The sequence below is a fragment of the Crotalus tigris genome, unplaced genomic scaffold (assembly GCF_016545835.1).
Source record: "Crotalus tigris isolate CLP2741 ecotype Arizona unplaced genomic scaffold, ASM1654583v1 scf7180000017968.19369539983:2297261, whole genome shotgun sequence".
NCBI lineage: Eukaryota > Metazoa > Chordata > Lepidosauria > Squamata > Viperidae > Crotalus > Crotalus tigris.
The window spans coordinates 293,004-316,331 of record NW_024096750.1 but is presented as its reverse complement, the minus strand read 5'-3'; the positions used below and the strand labels follow the sequence as shown (position 1 = coordinate 316,331).

General features: G+C 38.0%; 1 long non-coding RNA gene across 1 annotated transcript in view; it reads left to right on the top strand.

The window, feature by feature from the left end:
• Positions 1 to 5,272: 5,272 nt before the first annotated feature.
• LOC120308914 overlaps positions 5,273 to 23,328 on the top strand; it is a 41,744-nt gene continuing 23,688 nt past the window's right edge. Inside the window, exon 1 of the long non-coding RNA XR_005556958.1 lies at positions 5,273 to 5,598. This is a non-coding gene — a long non-coding RNA (uncharacterized LOC120308914). The remainder of the gene's footprint in view (positions 5,599 to 23,328) is intronic.

Here is a 23,328-nt window from a genome sequence, read left to right as displayed (position 1 = left end):
CTCCAACATTTAGGCTGTAAGTCAGGGTACATGAAAGACATTTTTTGTGGATCAAGGTGCCATCTATAAAACATTTTATAAAAATTCTCCCTTAAATTCTGTGCTTGTGTAAATTTGACATTTCTCACCCAAATGGTTTCCCAGGTATCCAATGGAACTGGTTCACTAAAGTTCTGCGCCCATCTAATCATACAATCTTTAATTAATTCCGTTTCTGAGTCCAATTCAACTAGAACCCCATAAATTCTCTTAATATGAGTTTGTCTTTGATCTTTCACTTGCTTAATAAAATTTTCATCTTCTCTAAGAAAACCCACCTTACAATCCACCTTCCATCTGTCTACTAATTGCCTGTATTGAAACCAAGAATAAATAATATTTTCTTGTGCTAACTCTTCCCGTGATTTTAACTGCCAATTTTGTCCATCCCATCTGAGTAGCTGTCTGTAAGACACCATGTCCATTTTAACACCTCTTTTTATTCCTTCTATCGCATGCCAAGGTATAGCCCATAATGGTACTTTAAAATCACCTTTATAATATTTTCTCCAAATCCTAAGTAAGGAAATTCTTATAATGTGAGATTTGAAAGCCCAATCCACTTTTTTATTGAATATTAAATAGGCATGCCACCCCAAAAGTAAATCCCATCCCTCTAGATGGAGTATCTCAAGATTTGTCAAATTTACCCAGTCACTAATTAGTGTTAAAACCACCGCATCATAGTATAATTTCAAATTCGGTACCTTGAGTCCACCTCTCTCACGGAAGTCTTGCATGATTTTAAACTTAACCCTTGGCTTTTTCCCTGCCCAAATGAATTTATTGACGCCTTTCTGCCATTCACTTAAATTAATCTCATTCTTCAAAATCGGTAACATTTGGAACAAAAAAAGAAACTTGGGTAGAATATTCATTTTTATCACTGCAATTCTTCCCATGAGAGATAATTGCAACTTCTCCCAATTCTTCAAGTCCTTCTGTACACTAGCCCACAACCTTTCATAGTTATTTTTAAATAATTTTGCATTAGAAACAGATAACATCACCCCCAAGTATTTTACCTTATTAACAATTTCAAAACCCGTCAAGTTAACCAGAGTCTGCTTCTCCTGAATAGTCATATTTTTAGGTAGGATTTTAGTCTTATTAACATTAATCTTAAAACCCGAAACCAAACCATAATAATGGATCAACTGTAATAGCTTTACTACAGAATGGGTAGGTTGCGACAAAGTAATCACCAAGTCGTCCGCAAAAGCTCTTAACTTGTATTCTTTTTTGTTAACTTCTATTCCTTTAATTTCCTGCGACTCTCAAATTTTGATCAACAGTATTTCCAGTGTTAGAACAAACAACAACGGTGATAATGGACATCCCTGCCTAGTACCTTTCTCTATTGTAAAAACCTCTGACAAACCTCCATTGACAATAAGTTGTGCCGTTTGTTTTTGATATATTACCGTAAGAGCTTGTAATATCTTTTTACCAAAATTCATCTCTTCAATTACTCTTAACATAAAATGCCAATTCAGTTGATCAAAGGCTTTTTCAGCATCTAAAAATATCAGCCCTGCGGGGACTTGGTTGTTCTTGTCTAAATATTCTAATAAATTAATGATTTGTCTAACATTGTTTTTCATGTACCTACCAGTTATAAACCCAGATTGGTCTTTATGCACAAGATGATGCACAACCCTCATAAGCCTATTTGCTAGGATTTTAACAAATATCTTATAGTCAACATTTAAAAGAGATATAGGTCTATAATTCTTTGGTAAAGTAAGATCTTGATCCTCCTTTGGAATCAAAGATATGAAAGCACTACGCCATGAAGGAGGAATCTCTGAGCCCTGTAAGATATCATTAAAAAGATCACCTAATGGTTGGATCATCTCCTCCATTAAAGCTTTATAATAAACAGCTGTCAGCCCATCCGTACCCGGTGCTTTCCCTGATTTCAATTGTTTAATTGCTATCACAATTTCCTCTTTAGTAATTAAGCCATTAATTTCGTGTTTCTGATCCTCTGTCAATTTGGGAAAACTAGCCTCGCTTAAGTATTTGTTTATATCTAAGATTTGCACATTAGTAGATTTGTATAGTTTTTGATAATAGTCTAAAAAGGATTTCTTAATCAATTCCTTCTGAAAAACTAATTTACCCTTATAATTTATTTTATCTAATATTCTCTGTTTCTTTCTTAATTGATAGGCCAACCATCTCCCTGGTTTATTGGCATTACAAAATGTATTTTGTTTCATAAACAATAAGTTAGTTGCAGCTTGATCCGCCAGCAACATATTAAATTGTGTTCTTAACAACTTTATAGATTCTTTAATGCTTTCATCTAAAGGATTTAAAATCAAAGACTTTTCTTTTAATTTAATTTCATCTTCCAATTCTTTACGTTTCTGAGTCTGCTTTTGCTTATGAAAGTTATTCATTTTTATCAAGATCCCACGCATAAATGCTTTACCTGCATCCCATACCATTGACATTGAAGTCCCCTTATACATATTTAAAGCAAAATAATCCTTTAAACACTCCTTTAACTTTTGAACATTCTTTTCTTGTCTGAATAAGTTTTCATTCACCCTCCAGGATCTTCTCTCCTCTTTTTCTTGAATCAGCTCCATCCAAACTGGACTATGATCCGTCAACGATCTAGGAAAAATCTTTACATTCTTTACTCTATTGTATAAGTCCGTTGTAATCAAAAAGAAGTCAATTCTTGAAAAGGATTGGTGTCTATCTGAAGAAAAGGTAAAGTCTCTCTCCTCTTGATTACATTCCCGCCAGTAATCCCTTAATTCCCAATCCTCCTTCATGTCAAAAAAAGCTTTAGGTAATTTTGCCTGTTTAAAAAGAGGAGAAGAACCTTTCTTATCCCTTTGTATATCTAAGACACCATTCCAATCACCCATTAGTACCACGGATCTATAGTCCAGCAAAGTTATTTTTTATGTAACAATCTATAAAATTGTTCCTGTTGCTGATTTGGTGCATATAGTCCCACTATAAGTATTTTCTTACCATATAAACCAAGTTCAATCATCACATATCTTCCTTGGGGATCTGATTCTACCAGACAAGCTGGTAAATTTTGCTTCACATAGATAACCACTCCCCCCTTTTTCCCAGGAGCAGAAGATACAAAATGAGATCCCAGACAGGCGTTAACTAAATACTTCTGATCTTTAAGTAAAATATGTAGTAGGTTGTGGTTTACAGTCCATGTGTGAGGTTTTCAGACCATGAGTGACCGTGTAAAAGCTTCCAGGTCCAAATATTTCACATTACTAATTCTCTATCATACATTATCTTCAGATTTTACAGTATAGACACAATTATACATCACAAGCTAGAAAATGGGCTTTGCAGTATGGAAAACGTAGGAAGAAAGAAATTAAGCAGAGATGGTTGAAATATGGGAAGCATTTCCAGGTGAGATGGGCAGCATATAGGTTGAAAACTAACAAACAAATATTTGATGCTTGCAGAAAACAGAATTGCTACAAAACAAGGTTGCTGCAGAAATAAGATAATACAAAGCCTGATTCTTGCATATAAACTATACTTATCTTGCTTTCCAAACTTTCTGACAGATCCCCTTTTTGGATGCCCTGCCATTCTGGTAGAGGGGGGGAGGAGGCTGTTTTAGGAGAGCATTCTTTGCATACTTGCACTTTTGCTTTAACACTGTGGCTGCTTGGAATTAGGGAGGAGGATCATCTTCAGAGATGGAATGGACTCTTTCCCAGCCGGTTCCAGCCTGACTCCAAGATCACTTTGCCCTGAAGATGAACCGTTATCTATCTTGTGCTTCAGTGTTCTCAAAACCACCCACCCTGGGGCACTGTATTGGCTGCCGATGGACTGGTCATGGGGGAGGGCTTGGGTTTTAAAGTGGGAAGAATAGCTTGTTGCTTTGCTGTCAGATTCCACTTGGCTTTATTGCAACCACTGTTTCTCAGTAAATGTTTTTTTTTAAAAAAAAAATAACCACATGACGTCAAGAGTTGTGCTTTCCTGAGAGGGACAGTTGGGGCAGATCCCTACACTTTCTAAACTTTCATTAAATCAACATTTGCCTCCAGATTTGTTTAAAATGTTGACTGAAATCTTGGTATCATAGGGCTGTAAGGAACCCTAGGTGTTCTAGTTCAGGGGTAGGCAACCTTGGCTCTTTCATGACTCGTGGACTTCAACTCCCAGAATTCCTGAGCCAGCATGGCTCAGCTTGGAAATCTCTCCCTTTCCCCTCAGCACGACTGGTTCAGGAATTCTGGGAGTTGAAGTCCATGAGTCATAAAAGAGCCAAGGTTGCCTATCCCTGTTCTAGTTCAATCCCCTGCCCAAGGCAGGAGATCTTATTTCATCTGGACAAATGGCTATCTAATCTATTTTTTGAAGACCTCCAGGGATGGAGCATCCACAAATCTAGGAGGCAAGCTTTTTCACCAGTTAATTGTTCTTAACTGTCAGAGAATTTCTCCTTAGTTTTCCAGGCTGGATCTCTCTTTAATGAGATTCTGTCCATTGCTTCTTGTCCTGCCCTCAGGAGCCTTGGAGAATAGGTTGACCCCGTCCTCCTTGTGACAGCCATCATTGAGCCAACAATTACTATATCTACTGGATATTAGCAAAGGGTTTCCTAAAGACGTCTATTTTTTCTGTCTCATTCAAGGGCATTGTTTTCAGTAGCCTATTCATCTGTACTTACCTGTCGTTGCAACAACCGACCACATACTGTGACAGCACAGAAATCTAGATCTTGCTGGAGGTTTTCCAAGGAGACTGCTCTGATATGATTTTCTCCGTATGACCTAAATGTCATAAATTTCTGGGATAATTTTTTTTTTTTTTTTTTTTTTGCTTTAGTTTTACAAATCCTAGATGTAAAACAGGACTATCACATTTTGGTCAAGGAACACAGTTGGATTAACTAGCAAAGTTCTAGAAGCTGTAGAAAAAAGGAATTAATATGTAGAAAAAAGATAAGCAAGCAATAATTTTTGGCAGTTAAATAAAGCATCAAACCTGGAGCAGGAAATCTAATATCTACACCCTCTATATATTACAGTTCCCATCATCCCTCTTTCATTGGCTTCATCTACTAGGTATGATGGAAGTTGAAGCCCAAAATATCTGAAGAGCATCAGGTATATCACCTACTCCTATGATTACTGATCACCTCCAAGAGCATCACTTGCTCTTATGATGACTGATGTGAAATACCTGGCAATTGTGATGTCACCATGATGAAGTCAAGCTGCATCCATGGCAATGGAATTGGTTTCTAGAGGGATCAACTGCCAATGTGATTTTGATCCTTGATTCAGACTAACCTCAAAATGAATGATCCTGCTTCAAAACCTCTTCTGATTGAGACAATGAAGGCACTATAGATGGGGATATCTGGAATTAATACCTCTATCTGTTACCAGAAGAATTGATCACCCTACTAATCCATGAAAATATCCCAGTAATAGAGTGTGGGTGGATAGTCTGATGATACCTTCTTTCTTAGACTTGCCAATCCTCAACAAGATGGCTCCAGAAAAATGATCTCCATAAGTTCAGAGGGACTGAGAGGTAACTACATACAAAATATTTGCTTCTATTATTCCCATTGCTTTACCAAATGTAGTAATTGCAATATACAATTACTGGCCTAAGTGTGCATTATGGGAATTGAAACTCCACACATCTGGAGGATGTCAAATTGGGACCAGCTGCCTCACAGATGGCTGACTAAGAGTACTTTACAAGCAGCACGATAATGATACAAGAACATTTAATTTTATTTGGAAATAGCTGTCTACCAGCATCTGGAAATCAATAACTTCTTCATTAGAATGCGGTATCTGTAGCTTTTTTAACAGCCAAAGATAATCCTGGGTTTTTTTGCAAGGGTTTGAAGAAAGGTCTAGTCAGCCATCAAACTTTGAGAAATATATAAACAGAAGAGATGACAGCAATGATGGGGAAATCAAAGGTCTGTGCAGTTTAGTTCTATTCCTTTTTGCTGAACAGTTAAATCCTTTGAAACATTTTGTTCTGGCCTACAACTGTGACAATAGCCAGTGGGAGCAGATGGGCTCAACAAAAAGAAAGCATTTAGTAATTACAATTTATCCCTTGAGAAGGAGGGAAACAAAAAGAGCTAGTGCTGGTTTAATTTGTAATTATAAATATGGGAAATACAAACCTCATATTGACTATCTTAGAGGGTGGGCTTTGAGATAAAGGCCATCCAAAATGTAGCCTGAATTGAGTTGCTTGCAAGATATCACCTTACGATTAGATTATTGTACTGGTAAAATGCCACAGTTTAAAATGGACTTTCTTTTAATATGTTGGGAACTGTAAAGAAAAGCAAATGTTAGATATTTCAAAGTCAACTTCAAACCCATTTTTATAATCTATGTTGTGGATGATTTTGAGTTGTTGTGTTGTTGCAGACAATTTCCTTGCAGAGTGATTAAATATATGTGTAGGGCAGGGTTCTTCAGACTTGGCCCTTTTATGACTTGTGGACATCAACTCCCAGAATTCCTCAGCCAGGCACGCTGGCTGACGAATTCTGGGGGTTGATGTCCACAAGTCATAAAAGGGCCAAGTTGGAAGACCCCTGGTGTAGGGCATCTCTTTTATCCACAATATACTAACCCTCATCATCTCCATATGGAGGGGGATACAACAGTGGCCCCCAACCTTTTGGGCACCAGGGACCACTTTCGTAGAGAAAGGTTTTTCTGTGGACCGGAGGGGGCATAATTTCGTGTGCTGCCTGCATCCCATGGCTTTGCTTGAGTGTGTGGCCAGGTTTATGGCATGCCACGGACCGGGACTGGTTCATGGACCAAGGGTTGGGGACCTCTGGGATATATGAAGGAAGGAGTAGCACACAAATTACTTATCCCACTACAGGCAGATAGACTTTCTTATAAATATGACTAAAGTGGCTCTGAATGTCATGTTTGCTCATTTGTTAAATCCTGAAAAAAAAAACCTAATGTGGCTCTACAATAGGAAAATGGGTTGTGAAAAGTAATTGTGTTCATTCCCTGAGCTCTACAGATAAACCAAGGCATTGTCAGCATCACCAAGAAATAATGCTAGGAAATCTTAAGTGCATTTAGGAAACCATCCAGATCCATCAGATACCTAGGCTGCATCATTTTAAATGGTCCTCCATCCCTTCAGAAATATCTATGGCAGTCAGATGAATGCTGAGCTGAGAAAGGTCTGTCTATAACAAAAGAGTTATAAAGATCTCTAGTATCTCCAGGTTATCAATGCTACTCAAAGAGAAACTCAGTTCCAACCTGTGTCCTGCTGCGTGTGTAAGGCCAGCTAGCAAAGGTTCATGGCTGTTATGGAGAACTTGATGTCCTATGTACAACTTAGGATATTGAAATCCTCCAGAACAAGAAACCTAGATAAATACAATTTCAAAATTAAGATATCCCCAGCTCTCTTGGGAAAAGGGCTGCTAGGCAGTAGGATAGATATTATATAAACAGTCCTAATGCAATTTTGTCCATTCAACGGCAGCACAATGCACTCAAAATTGGCAGAATGATAACTGGAGCAATCTGATCAGTGAGATGAAATATGTTTAAATCGTTTCACTCTCCATTCCTGCTCTGTGGGAGAGATAAGTCTTTCCTGTCATGTCACATGCCAGGGTTTTCCCATGTTAACATTTGGAAAATAGATATTTTAACCAGTGGTGGGATTCAAGCATGTGAACAACTGGTTTTCTGTGTGGATGCCACTTCCGGAAGTCCCTTCTGGGCCTGGGCAACAAAAAATTAGCTACCAGTTCTGCCAAAGTGGTGTGAACCGGCTGAATCCCACCACTGATTTTAACCCACAACTGTTAGAGGCATTACACAGCAGGATTTTGAGCTTGGAAGGTCCATCACTATTGGCACTCTGATCTGGCTAGGCTGCAACTTGGAGGAAGAAAGGTCTGTGGTCATTTTTTCTGAACAACAATCAGATGGCAGCTTCCTATATATTATCGTCTGCTGGTCACAATATTATTGCTTGCTGCCAGGATGATGGATTTGAATTTCATGAAAAGATGGACTAAATTGAAAGTTTGTCCAGGATACAATATGAGCTTCTGCTACATAGAAATACATAATAAAGCCCTGATCTTCTTTGTTGCTAATATTTTTCCCCTTCTTTAGGACACACATCTTGTGAAGAAGGTTTTGTGTGTGCTGTACTCTTCTTCTTCTTTTTCTTAGCTTCATAAGCCTGGATGCCCCTCATTTCAAAGGGTCCTGCATTCCTTCGTATCTTTTGCTACACAATGAGACTTTCTGCCATTCATTCTTCTCATTATCTCACTCTGCAGCTCAGTGGCTGAAGTAGACCAATTCATTTGACAGGCTCTGTTCTGCACTGTGTATTCCCTTTTGCTACTGCCTTGCTAAGGAGCCTTGTAGAAACAAATTTCTTACAAAGTTGAGATAAAGAAAACAGATTTATGCAACAGCTGTCCTGATATGCAGAAAAGGGCATTGGTCACTTTTAACTTTCTCTGAGTAATAAATATTTTTTTCTCTCCTCAACTTAAAAGCATACTGTAACAAGTGGTGTAAAAAAAAGCTTTACAAAGGAAAACTCTACTGGAGGTCAAGCACAGCAGTGTATTTCATAAATATCAGAAATTATATTAAAACTTTTGAACAGCTAGCCAAACTGAAAAGTTCTAGTCTCTTGCTGGTTTATAATCTTATTCTGCAGTCTGTGTGCTTTGGGATGGTTTAATTGTTATTTGTTGGATACAGAGGTGACAAGAAAAGGTCACAGCAACTCAAGAAGTACAAAAAGTCATACATTTAAAAAGGAATTATTCTTGTGCCTACAAAGAGTGATTGAGTAGAGATAGATGGATCAGTACAAATCCATTTTAGATTAGTGTTCAGACTAGGGATATATTTTATTCAATTTTTTTCTATGCATTTCTTTTAATTCAGTCTGTTGTTTGTGACTTTCCTCTGAAACATAAAGCTTTTGCACAAAACAGTCTGTTTTAATGTACATTTCCACATAATTAAAACATGAAGTATTTAAGCATTTAAATAGTATATACTAATTAATGGATATGCTAATGGACATTTCTTTCATGAATATTTTTTAAAAATAAAAATACCCTTGATTATGAACTTGTAAAGGTAATATGTCCTCAGCCCCTACCCAAAATTGTTTCAGATACATATTTCATAGGGCAGTTTTTGTCCAAAGAATGGTAGGTGACAGAAAAGTCCATTACTACCCTTCATGCCAGAGTGAATCTAGTCCATGTGGAGTTGGGCAAACTACTTGACATTGAAACAGGCCATTATAAAGGCTCAGAACTTTAAGGCTTCAGTGACACAAGATGAAGCACATTCAACTGATAGCTAAAAAAGCCAAGTGTAACCAAACACCCCTGCCCATAATCAGAACTGAGAGAATAGGAGTCGAATCCATTGTAAATCCTCCATATAGAAAGTGAGCATCTAGAATGAAATGATAGCAGTCATGATTGAGAAATAACAGCAAGGAGACCCAGAAAGCTGTTTCTCACATGCAATACAGCCAAAGTAAGCTTAACTTTTCTTGGAAGTTGATACTGTTGATACAGTGGCAGAGGATCATTAGGATTACAGCTAGTGCTTCTTCAATTTTATATGGACATGGCAGAAATTAAAGTTGGGATTTATCGCTTGGTCTCCAGCATTGTGATAACCTTCACCTGTTCAATTCTCTTACGACTTACAATCATCTAGAGAGGCTTTCTCCCTTATCAATAGTCTTCATATTTATCTACTTTGTTCAGAAGATCTCCAGGCCCTCTAAAGAGGATTTTTGGAGGAAGAAAAGGACAAGGAGGAACAAGGTTGGTTCTGCTCCACCAGGAATCTCAGGCTCCAAAGGAAAGTGTAAAAGCACTTGAATTATATTGTACTTCTACCACCATCTTCACAGGAATGAACCCCTAAGATTATATAATTGATATTACCATAGTTCAATTATGTCGATGTGTAATTCAAGACAATTATATTCAAGATATCCTGAAGAGATATATAACCCAGACTCAACCTATTGTTTTTCTTATTATTCCTTAAAATGTATTAATTTTGTTCCATCTCTGAGAAGATAAGCTGATATCTCAAAGATATCTGCAGGGTATGGGAAAAAAGTCAAGACAGTCACCACAACAATGTGATTAAAACTTCACCTCTTTTTTGGTGGCACAGAGAACACACATTTTTTAAAAAAACATTTTTGGTATAGTGTGTGGACCCTTCCCTTAAATGTCATCTTCATATGTTCATAGATAGTCATTGAAAATACTCAGTGAGCCAAGGTAAATGCTTCAGGGCAGTAGTGGGATTCAGCCAATTCGCACCAGTTTGGGAGAACCGGTAGCTAAATGTTGTTGAGTTCGGAGAACCGGCTGAACCTACATTGCTTCTGGAAGCCATTCTAGGCCTTGGAGGCCTGGAGGAGGCCTCCCAGGCCTAGAACGGCCCACAGGAAGTGCATGGATGTCACTTCTGGAAGTCCATTCTAGGCCTTGGAGTACCAGGCCTGCATCCACACAGAGAACCAGTTCAGGTATTTGAATCCCACCACTGGTTTAAGGTTATGATAAGATGGAAGATGGACTCTAATATGACTAGTCCTTGCACATTTGAACAGATGTAAGTAGATATACTACAAACAGAAAACATAACATTTTCCAACCTAGTTGCTCGAACGTTTCTGTGCCTTAGAGGCTCAATGAGATGCAAAACAGCACCCCAAAGTACATACCAATGAAGACATTTTCAACCAGAAAGAATAACTTAGTGACACTCCCTCTTTCCAGTTCTCCAAGAAGCAAGTCTTGACACTTAAGTGCTGATGATAAAATTCTCCCTGCATATTTTTGTTGCTGTTGATGAATACATTACTTTGCAAACCTGGCATGAGAGAGCCAAGAGACCTTCAGGGGATGAGATATGATTTGTTTTAGTTTCTTAAGAGTGCAGTAGCCATCTGTTCTGGGAAGGGGAGAAACTGTGTTGATGGAAGATAGAGCTGTAGGAGTAGCCTAAGCCAAGGGTGGGCAACTATGGGCCCTTTATGACCTGTGGACTTCAATTCCCAGAATTTCTGGGCCAACCTTCTCTATATATTATATATTATCTGATAAAAATTGGGGGGAAATGCTTCTTTAATTCAGGCAAGTTTGTGCTTTAAAGAGGTGTGAAAGCAACCAGGAGGTCTACAATCTATAGTGAGGGTCTTCAAACTTGGCCCTTTTAGGACTTGTGGACTTCAACTCCCAGAATTCCTCAGCCAGTGTGCCTAGCTGAGGAATTCTGGGAGTTGAAGTTCACAAGTCCTAAAAGGGCCAAGTTTGAAGACCCCTAATCTATAGCAATGTTTCTCAGCCTTGGCAGGTTTAGATTGGGTGGACTTCAGCTCCCAGAATTCCTCAGCCAGAATTGAAGTCCACCCATCCTACATTTGACAAGGTTGAAAAATACTGATCAATAGCTTTTTGTGCCTACTTTGAGTTGTTTTTCTCTTCACTGAACCTTCTTGGAATCTGAGATGAGTTGATGAGTGAGAACTATTGTACTAGTACATCAAAAATTGAATGAAATCCACACTGTTTGAAGAATTCTGGAAAATTAGAAGAGACATGATGTAGATTTGCTGCTTGGCTTGTTACTTTGGATCATGACTACAACGAGGAGAATTGATTGATAAACTGAGCCTTTTCATGTGGAAAATAGTGCAGGAGATGACCAGGTTAAGCCCAAGGGAGGGTCAAACATGTCATCAGTCAAAAGTCCCTTCATGCCCCCAAGAGATCTAAATCCAGCCCACCTTGAATTCCTTAACTTCCACTAATTGCCCTTGGCCATTAATAGTTCAAATTTTGGTAGAGAGCCTAAGCTAGCAATAGATCTTTATACCCATTTGAACTGTCTGATCGCCTGATTTTCCTGGTGCTTGACAAATAGATTATCTGTACATAGAAAACTAGTATTCCACAGTCTGGCCTCAAATTTATTTTGTTATACATATGATATTTGATCATACAATGCATGCTCAACCAAATAAACACTGATTGGGCAGAGACCAGAAAAATCTTTACTGTTTGTTGACTGAATAAATAATGGTATTTACTGAAACAAAATTTCTAAGGGCGGGCTGCCCATTTTTAAATAACCATGTGTTTAAATGAAGAGCCATATGCAAATGAATTTATTTTCCTGAGAAAAGAGGATATTATTTGCCAACTTCAAAACACTGAACTATTGAACAAGTGAAATAGATATGAAATCCATCTATGTTAAAATATTCTAAAACAATAGAGCATGTTTTTTTCTGGATTAATGGCACACATTGTCCTTCAGGGTTTTGACAGTTAATTAGATAAGTCTAAATAGCAGAATCAAGTTCAAAGATGCTTATCAACCTGTTCTAACTATCAAGTAAAGATTAACGAGGCTTGGAAGGTTTCATCTCTTCTTCTTTAGTGTGATTGTTAAAGGTATCATCCTCTGTTTCCCAGTTAAAAAATCAAAAAATACTATAGTGTTTCTCTTGCTAAAGCTGTTGTAATTCAGAGTATGTTTATGACACTCTTTAAGTACCTGAGCTTGTACATTAAAAAAGAAACTCCATGAGAAGTCAGTAAAGATGACATATCTTTGTATAAAACAGGAGATTTTCCATGGCAGCCTGTTAGAGGTTTCAATGCATGAAAAGAGAAATGAAACTAATCCATTTAGTATCTGTGACAACAACCTTATCTAAAAGGCCAGTACAGTACATTTTTAAGCTCAAAAGAAAATACAGTGGGGAGGGCAAAAGGGACAGTTATAAAATCAAAGACTGGATTACTTCCTTTTTTACTACTACAGAGTCTTCCATTTTGAGCTGATTACATCTCAAGAATACAGATAGCAAAAGTAACAACAACAATAAACCCTGTGGAAAACAGGGTCCAGGGACAAGCATGCTCTTCAAGAATTCTGAAAATTAATCTCTTCTCCTATCAATGTCTTACTCCTATTACAGATAAGAGGAGCAACTGGCAGAGAGTGTGAAAACTGAAAGAGAACAAACATAGTCAAGTGGAGGCAGATTGGAAGCAGCATGAGGCAGATTTTAAGGATGAGAGGATATAGGCTGATGCTTTTCAAACTTAGTAAATGTTAAAATATGTAGATTTCAACCCCAGAATTCTGACTTGGAAATTCTGGGAATTGAAGTCCACACTTTTAAATTTATCAAGTCTGAAAAATCCTTTAAGTACCAGTATTTCAGTACATTGGACAGCTCCTAGAGGAAAAAAGAAAGAAATTTCTATAAGACTAGCACCAGCTGAACTCTTGAGTTCAGCAAATCACTAAACAATGTGTGAGATTCCAATATTGTTAACAGAATAAGAGAATAACAGAGTTGGGAGGGACCTCAAGCAGGAGATCCTATACCAGGGGTCCTCAACCCCCAGCCACAGTCCACTACCGGGCCGTGGCCTATTCAGAATTGGGCTGCATGAGTGGCTGGCTGGAGTGTACTTATGCACAACTCAACTTGTGTAAGTGGTGGGCCGGCAAGTACACGTGCACTCTTTTGGGCTGCCGCTTAAATATTGGAACACTGCTATCATGCCGCCTCTAATCCTATATTTCACTAGACTAGACATACTGAATTCCTGCAACCATTTTTCATATGTTTTATCCTCCATACTCTAATCATCTTTGTTCCTCTTCACTACTCTCTTTTCAGGGTCCTAACATCTTAGTATTGCAAGCGTGGTTTATCAAGGCCTTAGTACTGACAGTCTATATGATCTTGATTCTATCCCTGACTCATATTTTAGTAATTGTTCACTAGGATTCCAAGATCCCTCTCATAGTTGCTGCTATTGAGCCAGGTTTCACTTAATTTGCAACTATATATTTGGTTTTCTTGCCTAAGTATAAAATCTTACTTTTCTCTACATTGAATTTCATTTTATTAGATAGTTCCCAATATCCAAGTCTGTCAAGATCCATCTGGATCTTGAGCCTATCTTCTCGGGTGTTGGCTATTCCTGCCAGCTTGGTATTATCTGCAAATTTGATGAGTTATCCTTCTATCCTCTCACCTGAATCATTTATGAAGATATTGAAAAGGTACTGGGCCCAAGATGGAACCTTGTGGTACCCCACTTCTCACTTCCCTCCATGTAGATGTAGTACCATTAAGAATTACTCGTTGAGTATGGTTTGTTGCTAGTTACAAATCTATCTGGTGGTGATGCTGTCTATCCCACATTTTTCTAGTTTACCAAGAAGTAGGTTATTGTCTGCTTTGTCAAATGCCCTGCTGGTCCAAATATACTGTGTCCACAGCATTTCACTGGTCTACTAATTTAGTTAATTTGTCAAAGAATGAAATAAGACAAAGGTACTAAATTAGTGGATCAGCGACATGCTGTGGACATAGTATACTGGATGTTATAGGAGTAGAAGCTTGTTTATAGCCATAAATTCCAGCATTTCTTAGTGGCCAGCAGCTATTCTTGTCTTTTCTGTTTGTGAATCATGGTGCATGAAGATACTGGCAATTTCTGTCTACTGAGTTCCAAGTGAATCTGTACTTTATAACTATGGTAAATATGGCATGGATATAGAGAGAGGATACTTGATGTACAGTTTTTCTCATGCTCCTTTACTCATAAGTATTTCATGCAGCATATTCTAAATATTAATCCTTTTCTGTTTGATTTTATTATAACAACCTTTACCACTGAGAAAGCTGACAGTAGCTGGAGGGCTACAGTTTCCCTAATCATAGAAAGAGAAGTAGCAGATAAAATAAGCTATCCCATGCCAATAAGTAAAGGTAAAATGGAATGAGGATAAAAATATTTTATATCAGATAAAAATGGATTGTGGCTTTTGCCTTCCTTCTATTCTTTTCTGGCATTAGCAAAAGATACATTTCTGAGTAGAATCATAGAATCATAGGGCTGGAAGGGGTCTTAATGGTCTAGCCCAGGGGTAGGCAACCTTGGCTTTTTTATGATTCATGGATTTCAACTCCCAGAATTCCTGAGCTAGGCACGCTGACTGAGGAATTCTGGGAACTGAAGTCCACAAGTCATAAAAGAGCCAAGGTTGCCTACCCCTGGGCTAGCCCAACCCCCTTCCCAACGCAAGAGACCTTATTGTATCCTGGACAAATGACTGTCCAATCTTTTCTTGAAAACCTCAAGCAATGGAGTGCCCAGAATTCTGGGAGGCAGGCTGTTCCACTGATTAATTGTTCTTACTGTCAGGAAGTTTCTCTTTAGTTCCAGAATGGATCTCTCTTTAATAGGCTTCCATACATTGCTTCTCATCCTGCCCTCCAATACTTTGGAGAATATGTCAGTCCTCTCCTCCCTGTGATAGCTCCTCAAGTACCAGAAGACAGCTATCATGTCACACCTAATCTTTTTCTTCATTAGGCTAGACATGCCTAGTTCCCTTAACTGTTCATCCTAATTTTTAGCCTCCAGGCCCCTTATCATTTTTGCTGGTCTTCGCCCTATGCTTTTCAGGGCTTTAGCATCTTTTCTGTATCATGGTGACCAAAATTATATTCCAAGTGTGGCTTTACTAGTGCAGTATAGAGTGGTACTATCACTTCCTGTTATCTTGATACTACCCTTCTGTGGATGGGCTTTTTGCAAGATTGTGTTCCTTTCTTTCCACTTTATTCCTGCTTCATATTCAGGTAAAATGCTAAGAAGTACAAGCAAGCCAGCATCACTTTCTCAGGTGCCTTTATGTTGTGTTTAATGAGCTACCAGGAGTTGCTACTCTATTGAGCTGCTGCTCAAATCTAATGCTACATATCTATTCATATACTAATTTTATTTGTATCCCACCTTTATTATTATTGCAAATAACTCAGGGCAGAAAATATATCCAACCCACGTTCCTCTTCCTATTTCCCAACCACAACAATACATAACTCTGTGAGGTGAATTACAGAATACAGAATGACAGTGTTGGAAGGGACCTTTGTCCAACCCCCTGCTCAGGTAGGAAATCCTCATTGTCCAATCTCTTCTTAAAAGCTTCCAGTGTTGGAGCATTCCCAACTTCTGGAAGCACGTTCTTCCACTGATTAATTGTGTTAACTGTCAAGAAGTTTTTCCTTAATTCTAGGTTGATTCTCTTCTTGATTAGTTTCCATCCGTTGCTTCTTGTCCTGCCTTCAGGCGCTTTGGAGAATAGCTTGACTCCCTCTTCTTTGTGGCAGCCCCTGAGATATTGGAACACTGCTATCATGTCCCCCCTCGTCCTTCTTTTCATTAAACTAGACATACCCAATTCCAGCAGCCGTTCCTTATATGCTTTAGCCTCCAATCCCCTAATCATCTTTGTTGCTCTTCTCTGTACTCTTTCTAGAGCCTCAACATCTTTTTTACATCGTGGTGACCAAAACTGGATGCAGTATTCCAAGTGTGGTCTTACTAAGGTATTATAAAATGGTATTAGTACTTCATGTGATTCTATCCCTCTGTTATTGGCTTTTTTGGTAGCTGCAGCACAGTGCCGGCTCATATTTAATAAATTGTCCACTAGGACTCCAAGATCTTTCTCACAGTTCCTACTGTTGAGCCAGGTAGCACCTATACTGTACCTGTGCATTTGGTTTTTCTTGTCTAAATGTAGAACCTTACTTTTTTCACCATTGAAGTCAAAGTCACACTGACTGGCTTTCATGACTAAGGTGGGGCTAGAACTCACAGTCTCTTGATTTCTAGCCTGTTGCCTTAACCAAATTGCCTGTCCAAATCTGATTATACAATAACATTCCCTCCTCCCAAATCCATATCTTATTTCTAAGCAACTCATTGCTCAAGCATTGAACTAAAGATGTTGCTCTCTGTTTCATCTGCAAGACCCACCTCTGAAAAAAGGTGATTGGGTTCACACATCATACCAACCACTTTTTTAACCATTTCTTGAATCAGCAAAATGGCCGAGCTCTCATATAATTCTTAGTATAAACCACAGTTTTCTTACTGCAATAGCCATACTCATACATCGTGGTACACTAAAAACAAACTGCAATATACAAATTCAACTAAATGCTAGTTCTTGGAAGCCACTGTGGATGTCTGTCTATCGTTATTAACTCTAGAGTAGTTCATAACAGCATTAAAAATGTGATGCAGATAAAAACTCAATGTGCTATTAAATTTTAAGAAGTCTTTCCATGGTGGAGTGGCTCCAGAGAGATTGGCACTTCATTCTCATTCCCACTTTTCTTTTTCTAAAGCTGTTACTCTGCTCAGAAAACACAGTTAGATCTTGATTACAGTCCTTATCTTTTTGGGTTTTGTATTGCTTATGAAAAGAAATCTGTCCTCTTAACTGTAATTTATAAAGCATTATGCAATTTACTGCTACAGTGAACATGCAGAAAATTCTCTTTTTTTAAAAAAAAAAATGAAAGTACGGGACAGCTGATTTTTAGATGATTAGTTTTATTCTTTTTCCCTTTTCCCCTTCCAGTCATTTTGTAGAACAAATCCTTACCAAGTTATTTTTTCTAATTACAAAGTTACAAAAGCAATTTCTTTATAAGTAAAAGTCTGCTCATCGTAGTATATTTAGTCATTCATGAAATGGTATTTTACCATGGTGGGGTTGATCACTCGTAAATATTTCAGATTCCATTTTAGGCTATAAATAAAATACACCAAACATTTTTGATTAACAAAAATGAATCATTTAATAATTATGACAGTGATAGGTAGTGTTCATTATCTGCACTGGTTAATATACCGTAAGTTGCATTGATTTTTTTGCAGCACCATATATTTTTCCTTTTAATTAATTATCTCATAATTCAACTTTTTACGCAATGCAGCATAATACAAAAATGAGTTTCTGGATAGTGAATAAGCTACTTTGAATGATATTCTGATATTTCAGTTTCCTGGTATTCAGGTATCTCAGCAGTATATTTTTTCTCCATAGTTAAATAAAAATGGTTGTATGAGTAATAAAGAATTTTTAACCAGTCCTTTATTTTCTTAAATATCATTCTTAATGTACTTGTGGCATCATATGGTTTAACCCTAAATACTTATAATTGCCTTCTCTGTTGATCAGATCAAATAGTCTTCACAAATATTGTAAACACACAGAAAAAGAAAATGTTAAAGTGCTCAGATGTGGAAAACCTACAAAGATTATGGGGTTTACACTCTTCCTAGCAATAAAAATGAAAGTGTGCTACTGGCATATTATTAGTACAGCAGAGTTGAAAGATTAATAATGGAGCATCAGGCAAAGAAGCTAATATAGTCCTAGCTCAGGGGTCTTCAAACTTGGCCCTTTTATGACTTGTGGACTTCAACTCCCAGAATTCCTCAGCCAGGCACACTGGCTGAGGAATTCTGGGAGTTGAAGTCCACAAGTCATAAAAGGGCCAAGTTTGAAGACCTCTGTCCTAGATTGTATCAACAGAGGGGTAGTCTCAAGATCACGTGAAGTAATAGTACTGCTTTATTCAGCACAGGGGAGACCACACTTGGAATACTGCTTCTCGTTTTGGTCACCACAATTTAAAACTGATGTTGAGATTGCCGAAAGAGTGAAGAGCAATAAAGATGATAAAGGGATCTGGAACCTAGAACTAAGGAGAAATTTCCTGACAGTAAGAACAATTAATTAGTGGAATGGCTGGCCTCCAAAACTTGTGGGTATTCCATCACTGGAGGTTTTTAAGAAGAGATTGGACAGGCATTTGTCTGGAATGGTATAGGGTCTCCTGCCATGGATGGGAGGTTGGACTAGAAGATCTCCAAGGTCCCTTGTAGCTCTGTTATTCTATGATCTAAGTAAATGCATTTAAAGTTATAGGCTAGAGAAACATTTCTCAACCCTGACACCTTTAAGATGTTGGAATTCTGGGGGTTGAAGTCCACACATCTTAAAGTTGCCAAGGGTGAGAACACTGGCCTAGACTAGAGCACAAGTGAAGGAGGGAGAGGGAAACATGCTTAAGAAGTCTTTCTTGCAAATCTTTGATAGCAAAGGATTCTCTTACTCGGATTATTTTCCAGCACTGCTTTTGCAAATATGTTAACTGAAGAGTAATCTTGGGAAACAACTGTTCTTATGACTTGTGGGAGTGCCTAGTGGAAGATAGATATAGATAGATATAGATATAGATATAGATATAGATATAGATATGGATATGGATATGGATATGGATATGGATATAGATATAGATATGGTATGAATAAAATACGAACACCAGGAGAATATAAATATAAAAATATACTTTACTAAAAGCTGCCAAGCTTTCATTTGGAAACTCCAAACATCATCAGGGCTAAGGAGCCAGTAAACAATGATGACTTAAATGGGTTTGGCTGACATTTGCACCCGGCTCTTTGACCATGTCACCGGTTCCAACCAGTTAATTTGTGTTCCAGATGTTTCTTTATTACTCTCCTTGCTCTTCCTTCTATCGTTCTTCCTGATCATTCCTCCCACCATTCCATTACTAACATTCATCTCCTCCACAACCTCTTTATCCTTATTTCCTTCCATAGTATTAACCCTCATCTCCTTTTCTTTTCGTTTTCTACCCTGGAGGCATCCGTTTCTCCTCTGTCAGTATTACAGCCCTCTCTGGGATCACAGACACTCCCCCCCATGTTTTTCTCAATCCCTGCTCCACACCCTCTCTTCTCGCCCCTCCACTGTCATGAGTAACCTTCATACGGGTGTTACACATTTGGGGGCTATGCCTTCCTCATCTGTCCTTTTATTCGTACCATAGACATGCCCAGGAGTCGTATTTTTCTGCAAATTTTACAGATATAGATATAGATATAAAGCCAACTCCTATCCAAATGTAAATATCTTTAACTGTTTATCAAAACAAATTTAATTATCTATACATCATAATTACTTCTTCTCTGTGATTCCATCAACTCTATCTGACAAGGATCATTCAAGGAAGGAAGGAGGAAAAGGGATTAAAGGGACCAGATCCAGCCTATCCTAAGTAGATTTCTGTTTAAGGGATACAGGTCTTCTCCAAGCTCTTCCAGATGTTCTAGTGAGTCAGGGGATTCTGCCCAGAGAACAGCCTCCAGAGGAGCAGCTGCATTAGAAGTTTGTACCCAAACAACAGAGGTTCTAATTCAGGGGTCTTCAAACTTGGCCCTTTTACGACTTGTGAACTTCAACTCCCAAAATTCCTCAGCCAGGCACACTGGCTGAGGAATTCTGGGAGTTGAAGTTCACAAGTCGTAAAAGGGCCAAGTTTGAAAACCTCTGTTCTAATGGAAACCAAATTATTGTATAAGGTTTTTGTAGGTGAGAATTTAGTTTTAAGATAAGATAAGATAAGATAACCTTTATTGTCATTTTTATACTGTGGGCACAATAGCATAGATTAAAAATGAAATTTAGTTGCCCGCTCTCAGAGTGAAACACATACATGACACACATCTAAACATACTATGAAGAACATATGTATAGACCCACATCCCTACATATATGTAGAGGAAGCTTGAGAGTTTGCAAGGTTAATGCTGTATGGAATGAAACTCTGGCTGAATCTGGATGTTCTGCTTCAGATACCACGAAGCCTCCTCCCAGAAAGTAAAAAGGAAAACAGGTCATGAAGAGGATGTGTAGTGTTCTGCCTAGAATTAAGTGGGCAGTGATTCATAAAAATTTCTGCAAATGTTAGTCTATAAGTCAGCTGAAGATTTTCCAAAAGTTTTTTTTTTTTCCCTCAGAATTATGTTTTCTCTCCAGAATAGTCTGGAGGGGAAAGAAAGAGAAGAACTCTCCCTTCTGCTTTCATTTCTATTACACAACACCCTCCAGTTACATTCTTCTATGCAAAAACTTGTTTCTCATGTGAGCAATCCATATAATATAATAGTAGTAAAGTTGGAAGGGACCTTGGAGGTCATCTAGTCCAACCCCTGCTCAGGCAGGAAACCCTACACCATTTCGGACAAATGGCTGTCTATGTGTACATCTGGTACACAGATCATATGTATGTAACTTAAAAAGGGGTCAAATTAAATGTTTTGCCCCATTTTGAGTTTGTGTGGGGAATGTTTAGCCCCTGCTCTAGAAACATTTATCAGAGCTTTTTCTAATCAGAAATCTTTCTTACATATGTGTTACAGAGATGGAAGGATAAATTAGCTTAAGTTCAGAGGTTAGCAGCAGTGCATTTTTGCTTCCAGTGCTAAAAGTGATATTAAAAGTTTAACATATTAAGAAGCAGAATTTTGTGTCATTAAAATTAGGTGTGAGGCTCATTTCACATTCTGATGTCAATAGCCTGGATGTAGCAGGTGACCAAGAAAATTTTTGCCTGAGGTGGTTAATTACCAGGAAAAAAAGCTTTTTCTCTTGTCTGGAAAAGGGTATCACATCATTATTAATGGCCTGTTATGAAACAAGCATTAGTATTTAATTTGATTAATAGACAATGACTCTTTAGATTTGTTTATAAATTTTAGCATTGTACTTAATAAGCTGTGAAACCTTGTCTATTATGAATTTTCAGTTAATCTGATTTGATTTTTTAAAAAATGATCTTAATATTTGCTTTATGGAATCAACTGTATCTTAAACTGCTGGTTAAATGGCTGTACTTATGGACCTAGATTATAGATAAATTGATTCATGGTAAACAATAGACACTTTTATTATTTTATAAGCTTCTTGATTATAAAAGGGGAAAGGAAAATTTTTTTGCCAGTTGACAAGCCAGTTTTAGAGATGCCTGATCAACCATGATCAATGTACTATGTTGCCATTTTGAGCAGAGAAATGTACATGTGTGTGCGTACAGACACACACACACAGAGAGAGAGAGAGAGAGAGAGAGAGAGAGAGAGAGAGAGAGAGAGAGAAACACACACACCCTATGTGTCACCTTCATTGATCTATAATCAGCATTTGATTGCATATCTAGAGAGAAGTTTTGGTGAAAGCCATCATAGTCATTTCTGGATTAGAGACTACTCTGACTAATTAGGGTACAATAACACACCCACAAATGCAGCTATTGAAAGAAAATTCTTCATCAGGGTCTAGTCCAAACCAGGAATAAACAACATGGAGACTGCTTTAGAAAGAAGGTTGTAGTTTACTGAAGAGCAGAGCCAGACAGAAAGATGGCTCTGGAAAAACTGACCGCATGTAGTAGGGAGTGGTGCATTTATACCTTCTTGAGCTTTTGTTTGGAGGTGTTTCTGTGGTATGAACTTTGACCTGAATCTGAGTATGCCTTTCTGGTATTCTGAGGGTGGTGGGTTAATCCTATTATGTGCCAAAGGTCATATTCTGCTTCCCTGGGGTTGTGGCTGATGACTGTTGGATTATTTGGTGTGAGGGATTGTTGATTCTAGAGATCTTTTTTCTAATCCCAGTTTCCTGACTCCAATCTTTCTGACAAGATTATCACATCTGCATTTCTGAGATCTGGTTTCTGTCTGGGGCAGTGAGACTTGGGGGGGGGGGGGGAATCTGCCTTTAAAATCCTTTGGGGAAATATATTCTGTCTTTTTAATATTTCCCAAAATATTCCTTTCTCTGGATTCTTCCCACATAGCAGTGGAGGCCATCTTCCGGCAGATATTCCCAACAAAATAGGAGTGAATCAGGGCTGTATCCTGGCTTTGCTTTATAATATATACATCAGTTCTGTGGTCACCACCTTAAGAATATACTTGCTACCCTAAGACTTATTAAAATTAAATCTGTTGTTTCCCAAATGCTACATGGTTTTCAGATCTACACATACAGCAACCTAATTAAAAAAAAATCCAGATTCTTAGATGCTATTCCAAATGCAGCACTTTGTTCAAAAATGGGATTGATTCCATATGATTTTAGAGTTTGTTTATGTCAGTTCCACTTCCGGCTGAAACTTCACATCTCTAGTTATTCTCTGTCTGCCATGTTTCTCTTTGATAATTTCCCCTCTTCCTGGAAAGCTAGGAGTTTTGAGTGATTTTTGTCAGTGTGGTTCCTCAAGTAATGTCTTCCTGGCCCTCAAACCTCCAACAATAAGAGTTGTCATCTGACAGCATATGTTCACCAAAGCTCTTTAGATAGAACTGGGTATGTTAGGCTACCATAACCGGCAGTACATATATAAACAGGAGGACTTCATACCAACCAACTATTTATTCAATGTCAGCTGACCATCACACCATGATCCTTCTCTTTAGTTCTCTCTGCATTATTGCAGACAAACCCATTGCCATGC